The following is a 6,885-nucleotide window of genomic DNA, read 5'->3' on the forward strand; positions in this document are numbered from 1 at the left end:
CCAGTTGGTCACCGCAGTGCAGATCATAGCAACCGGTTGTTCTGATCATTTGGCTTTTATATATATATAGATACTGCTATAAACATTCACATATAAGTTTCTATGTAGACATGTGTTTTCATTTCTCTTAAATATATACCTAGAAATGGAATGTCAAGTTAACATTCTAATTCTATTTCTAGTTGAAGAAACACAAACTGCTCTTCACAGAACTGGCCCTCTTTTATATCCCAAAAATCAATATCAATATATGAAAATTCCCATTTATCCATAGCCTAATTAACACGTTATTTTTCATTTAAAAATTATTATAAATATCTAGTAGGCATGAGGTAGTGTCTCATTTTGGTTTTGATTTGTATTTTCCTAATGACTTGTGCTGTTGACATCATGGCATGTGCTTATTGGATATTTGTATTTACTCTTTGGAGATATACAAATATTTACACAAGCTCTTTGTCCATTTATTGGAGTATTCTTTCATTTCCTTCAGTAACACTTGTAGTTTTTTGTTTACAAATCTATTTTTGGAGAAATGTACATTCAAGTTCTTTGCCCATTTTAAAAAATCAGGTTGTTCTTGTTGTTGTTTAAGTCATAGAAATAGTTTACATATTCTTGATATTACCCCCTTAACAAATATATGATTTACAAATATTTTCTCTCATTCTGTAGGTTGCCTTGTCAGTATATTGATAGTGTCCTTAGATGTACAAAAAATTTTAATTTGAGGATGTCCAACTTATCTATTTTTATTTTATTTCCTATGCTTTTAGAGTTATATTCAAGAAATCATTGCCAAATCCAATTTTAGTGAAATTTACCCCCTGTGTTTCCTTCTAACACTTTAATAACTATTTTCATTTAGATGTTTGATCCATTTTGAGTTAACTTTGTATATGGTGCAAAGTAAGGATCCAACATTATATATGTACATCTTTATATTTCTATATTTATATCTATCTATATAGATATAGACATTTCCTTCAGTGGCTTTTATAGTTTTTAGTATAAATTTCTGCCCTCCTTTTTAAAGTTTATTTTTATTTTATGTTTGATGCTATCCTATATTAAAGAGCTAATATGCTAATTAGACCAAACAGAAGAACGGCCATCCGGACGACCTTCCGGACGAAGCCGGGGGTGTGAGGGCCAGCCGAGGCAGTGAGGGCCTGCGAGGGCTGAGCCCATAGCACAAATTTTGTGCATTGGGCCTGCAGTTATAAATAAAATTGTTTTCTTAATTTCCTTTTCAAATGGTTCATTGTTAGTGTACATGACTGCAACTGACTTTTGAATGTTGATTTTTATATTCATCCATTAGTTTTAAGTTTTTTCTTTTTTGTTTTTTTTTACATAGAAACTGTAGGGTTTTCTATATAGAACTTCATTTCTTCTGTGAATAGAACTAATTTTACATCTTTCTTTTCAACATGCATGCTTTTATTTCTTTTTCTTGCTTAACTGATCTGGCTAGAGTTCTAGTATTGTCTTAAGTAAAAAATGTTAAATGTTAAAGGAAGAATCTTTGTCTTGCCAGGCTGGTGTGGCTCAGTAATTGAACATCGACCCATGCTCCAAGAGGTCACTGGTTCAATTCTAAGTCAGGGCACATTCCAGGGTTTCTGGCTTGATCCCCAGTAGAACATGTGCAGGAGGCAGCTGGTTGATGTTTGTCTCTCATTGATGTTTCTCTTTCTCTCTCTTTCCCTTTCTTTTCCTCTTTCTAAAAAATCAATAAAAACATATTTTTTAAAAATGAATATTTTTGTGTTTTATTTTTTTTTAATTATGGAGGAAAGTCCACCATGGGGTATGATGTTGCCTGTATATTTTTCATGTATGGCCATTTATATATTAAGGTAACTTCTATTCCTAATTTGCTGAGTGATTTTATCTTCAAAGGATGCTGAATTTTGTCAAACGCATTTACCACATAACTTTAAATAATAGTGTGTTATCCTTCCTTCATTTTGTGAATGTGGAACATTACACTGATTTATTTTCAAATATTATATCACCCTTGCATTCCAGAGGTATATTCTACTTGGAGTTAATGTATAATTCTTTTTTTCTTCTTTTTTTAAAAATCTTTAATGTTGAAAGTATTGCATATGTCCCCCTTTTCCACCATTGACCTCTTCTAGCCCACCCCCACTTACCACCCCAGGCCTTCACCACCCTATTGTCTGTGTCCTATACAAGTTTTTTGTTGATCTCTTCCCACCTACTCACCCTCCCCTGCCTTCCCTCTGAGATTTGACAGTCTGTTCCATGTTTCTATGTTTCTGGATCTATTTTGTTCATCAGTTTATTTTGTTCATGTGATACTTATCTGACTGGCTTATTTCACTTTGCATAATAATCTCCAGGTCTCTGCTTGCTGTCTCAAAGGGTAGGAGATGCTTATTTTTCACTGCTGTATAGTAGTTCAAGGTATACTATACCTTTTTTTTTTTCCACCTCGTATACTGATGGGCACTTGGGCTGTTTCCAGATCTTAGCTATTATAAACTGCGATGCTATGAACATAGGGGCATATATTCTTTCCAATTGATATTTCAGATTTCTTAAGATATGTTCCTTGAAGTGGAATCACTGGGTCAAATGGCAGTTCCATATTTAATTTATGTATAATTCTTTATATATGAACTAGAGGCCCGGTACACAAAAATTTGTGCACTCGGAGGGGTCCCTTAGCCTGGCCTGTGCCCTGTCGTAGTCTGGGACCCCTCGGGGGATGTCCACCTGCTGGCTTAGGCCCACTCCCCAGGGGATCGGACCTAAGCTGGCAGTCAGACATCCCTCTGGCAGCCCAGGAGCCCTAAAGAGATGTCCACTTGCCAGCGGGGAACAGGCCTAAGCTGCAGTCAGACATCCTTAGCGCTGCTGAGGAGGCAGGAGAGGCTCTCGCTACCACCTCTGTACTGGCAGCTGGCAGCCTGGCTTGTGGCTGAGCAGAACTCCCCCTGTGGGAGCACACTGATCACAAGAGGGAAGCTCCTGCATTGAGCGTCTGCCCGCTGGTGGTCAGTGTGTGTCATAGTGACCAGTCATTCCCAGTCTTTCTGCTGTTAGGGTCAGTTTGCATATTACCCTTTTATTATATAGAATAGAGGCCTGGTGCATGGGTGGGGGCTGGCAGGTTTGCCCTGAAAGGTGTCTCAGATCAGGGTGTGTAGGTCCCCTCTGGGGTGCCTGGCCAGCCTGGGTGAGGGGCTGATGGCTGTTTGCAGGCTGGCCATGGCCCCCAGCCACCCAAGCTCCCAGTGGAGGCAGCTGGAAGCAGGTATCTGGGGTTTATTTAGCTTCTATAATTGATTCTTTGTTGCCTTTAGAGGAGCCCACAGCTGGCCGGGCAGGCAAGAAACTTGGCCTCTTCCATCGCCGGGGCAACCAAGCCTCCTGCTTGCTCCAGCTCCGTGGCTACCAGCCGCCATCCTGGTTGGGTTGATTTGCATACAGTCGCTCTAATTGGCTGGTGGGCATGGCTTATGAGTGTAGCAAAGGTGTGGTCAATTTGCATGTTTCTCTTTTATTAGATAAGATTATCTTGCATTTCTTTGACTTTTAAACTTTTGATTAAAAGTTGTCTTACTGTGACTTTTTTATGTTGATTTTATTTGGTGTTCATTGATTTATATTTTTACTAGAGGCACTGGTGCATGGGATTTGTGCACTGGTAGGAAGCATGGCCTGCAGGGATAGGCCCACTGAGGGAGTGCTGCTCATCCTGATCAGCCAAGCGGCACTCCCACTCTGGGAACGCACTGACCACCGGAGTGCAGCTCCTGAGTTAAACGACTGCCCCCTGGTGGTCAGTGTGCATCATAGCGACTGGTTGACCAGTTATTCCGGTCATTCTGCTGTTTTGTCACCCAAACTCAAATCTTCTTCCCTCATCATATATTTGAGTCCTTTACTTTTTATTACCACCTATTCCTCTTCCCTCTGGTAACCACCATCCTGTTGTTGTGTTTATGTGTTGTTATTTGTTTTTTGTGTTTATTCATTTGTTGATTTCCGTTTTAGATACCATATATGAGCAAAATCATCTGGTTCTTAACTTTTTCTGTCTGTTTTATCTCATTTAGTATAATATTCTGGAGGTATTTTAAGTGCAGTAATTTAACTTTTCAACTCCATCATTTCAATTTAGTTATTAAAAAGTTATATCAATCTCTTTGTTAATATTCTCATTTTGTTTATATATCATTATTCCAATTTCCTTCAGTTGACTGTCTGTGTTATCCATTAGCTAATTAAACATATTTATGATTGAGGGCATGCAGTTACTACAGTGGAAGTGTCAGAGCCTGGTGGGGGCTGCCTGGGTTGCGCTGCCCGGGTGAAGGCATTCTGCTCACATCCTTCTCTACCAGTCCTGACATACCTGCCCTTGTTAGAGACAAACTTCATGGGAGTCTTTCTTCCTAAAGATGTAGACAGCACAGCACTCAGAACAGACACTAAGAACTGCTCTCATCTCAAAAAACACAGTATGAGAAGTTGCTGTGGAACGGCGTTTGATATATGTAGCCTTCCAACCAGCCACTGATCTCATTGGACCCATTACCTTGCATTCTCAATGAGATGGAGTCACCCATCCTGAGCCTCCCTAAGACTTTGAAGAATTTTTTAATGATCTTCAGAAAGCCACCCTCTCCAGAGAAATGCAGTATTTTTATACAGTGCACTGGATCTCTAGGAAACACCAGAATTACCAGTGAAGAATATATTAAATGTCTCAAGGGCTACTGTGAAGCATTTTTCTATGGCGTGACAGTAAATCTCATAAAATAGGTTCCTGTCTCTCCAAGGAGGTGTTCCTTTAGAATGATGACACACACCTGCAAATACATGCAGGGCACATACTGAAGTTCTTAGAAAAGCAGAAGCCCAAAGATGCCTTCTGTGCTGTGGGAATAACAATGATTGAACTTTGCCTAAGAGACTCCTGGAATTTTGTCTTTGGATAAACCTCTGACAGATGATGTTGGATTTTCAGCTTTGCCAGGCATGGCAGTGATTTTTACAGTTCAAGTTATGAAGGCAAAGTGAAGGTGTTGCAGAAAAAATCTTCAAGTGACTATTCTGCTTTTGATAAGTATTATACTCACGGAGTGATGATAAATATTATACTCATGCAGTGACTAGTGTTTTGCTTCTTCAGTCCTGTAAGGCTTTAAACCCATGAGAATGAACATGTGTTTGGATTTTGACACTGCCAGTGACTTGCTCGCTTAATGCAAGCTACAACTACTTGGGAGAAGCTGACCAGGCCCCACTAAATCTGTGACCTATCTGTTTACACAAGTTGCAGAGTGCTATTGGCTTCAACATTATAGAAAGATACAAAGCACTGGGGGGTGGATTGATGAGAAACCTGCTGACACACCTCCAGTTACTCCAAAGCATAGTCCTGAGGATAATGTAAATTCACCAACACCTGTGGGAGTTTTTACGGAGTGGGAAGACTAGGTAATAAGATGCCTTGCTGTTGTGCAAAAATAAGAGACTTCAAATAGGAGTGATTGAAATAAATACATGCACACTAAAAACAAAACTATTTATGATTGTTTTCTTAAAATCATTGTCAGGGAAATCTAAGGCTTGTGTGTGGTTTTTTGTTGTTGCTGTTTCTTTCAGGGTCTGTTTCTGGAGACTGTTGTGGTATTTTGAATAGAACAGGTTTTCAAAAGATGTAGCAAGATGTTCTATACATTATTCATTTACATTGTCTCAGATCTTAGGGATGTTTATTTTGACATTGTTAATTATTCACTTTTGAACTCATTGGTTCCTCTTATGCTTGTTATTTTCTTGCTTATACTGTCTTCTATTTTAATTAATGTCTTTTCAAAAGTGTAGGAGCACCACATTTTCTACTTATGTGTTTTTGTTGTCACACTTTTTATTTTTATCCTGTTTTATATTTTCCCCTAAAATACATAACTAATATTGCTTTATACTGTTAAGTGTGAAAGGGCGAGGACTACGCCCTCCATTTTACCCTGGGTTCTCCATTTTTAAGCAGAGCCATGTGCTCGGCAAGGCTTCTTCCCGGAAGCCCAAGCCTCTGCTATCCACACCCAGGATTTCTCTGGACTAACCAATGATAATCAAGGGAAGTGCATGCCATCAATATGACCACATCCTGTGTAATGAGACACCGACTTGCGCCTGGCCAATCGGCGGGGCCCACAGTCCCCTCTCCTGCCCTTACTCCACCCCCCTATAAAACTCCTCTTCCCATCGGGCTAGGTCTGTCTCTGCCACCTGCTGCTGTGTCAGTAAGGAGGGCAGGGGAGCCAGACCTGGGTTTGAAATAAAGGACTCTTTGCTTTTGCATTGGACACGGCTGGCTCCCTCGTGTGGTCTGTTGGGGATCTTGAAATCTGGGCATAACAAAGTGCCCACTAAATTTTTTTCAGATGTCCATCAGCTTTTTACTTTATGATTTGTACTTCCATTCTTTTTAATCTGATGTCCCTTTCCTTCTAATTAGTTCAGGCATTATTAGACACAAAAGTACCTTTATTTGTTCCTCAAAATATATTTTACTGGTAAATATTTATATTATGACCCTTTTGACTGTTGACTATTGGAATATAATTACTATGCCATTCACATAAATTATTTTCCTACTGTTCTTTCACTTCTAATGTTGGTATTTAGTATTTAGAAGTCCCCTGCCATTCAAAGGTGAACTGATTAATTTTTGTGGTTTATTTTAACACTAGAGGCCCAGTGCACCAATTGATGCATGGGATGGGGGCTGGTGGGGCTGGGATGGCAGGGAGGAGGGGAGAGCCTCTGGAGGTTGGCCGGCCTGCCCCGCCCCCTGGTCAAACTCCTGGTTGAACTCCAAGTTGAGGGGACAAT

At 39.8% G+C, this 6,885-nt stretch overlaps 1 pseudogene; it reads left to right on the forward strand.

Moving 5' to 3' along the window:
• Nucleotides 1-4,533: 4,533 nt before the first annotated feature.
• LOC118674996 lies at nucleotides 4,534-5,514 on the forward strand (annotated as a pseudogene).
• Nucleotides 5,515-6,885: the final 1,371 nt, after the last annotated feature.

The sequence above is a fragment of the Myotis myotis genome, unplaced genomic scaffold (assembly GCF_014108235.1).
Source record: "Myotis myotis isolate mMyoMyo1 unplaced genomic scaffold, mMyoMyo1.p scaffold_m19_p_2, whole genome shotgun sequence".
In the NCBI taxonomy this organism is placed as follows: domain Eukaryota; kingdom Metazoa; phylum Chordata; class Mammalia; order Chiroptera; family Vespertilionidae; genus Myotis; species Myotis myotis.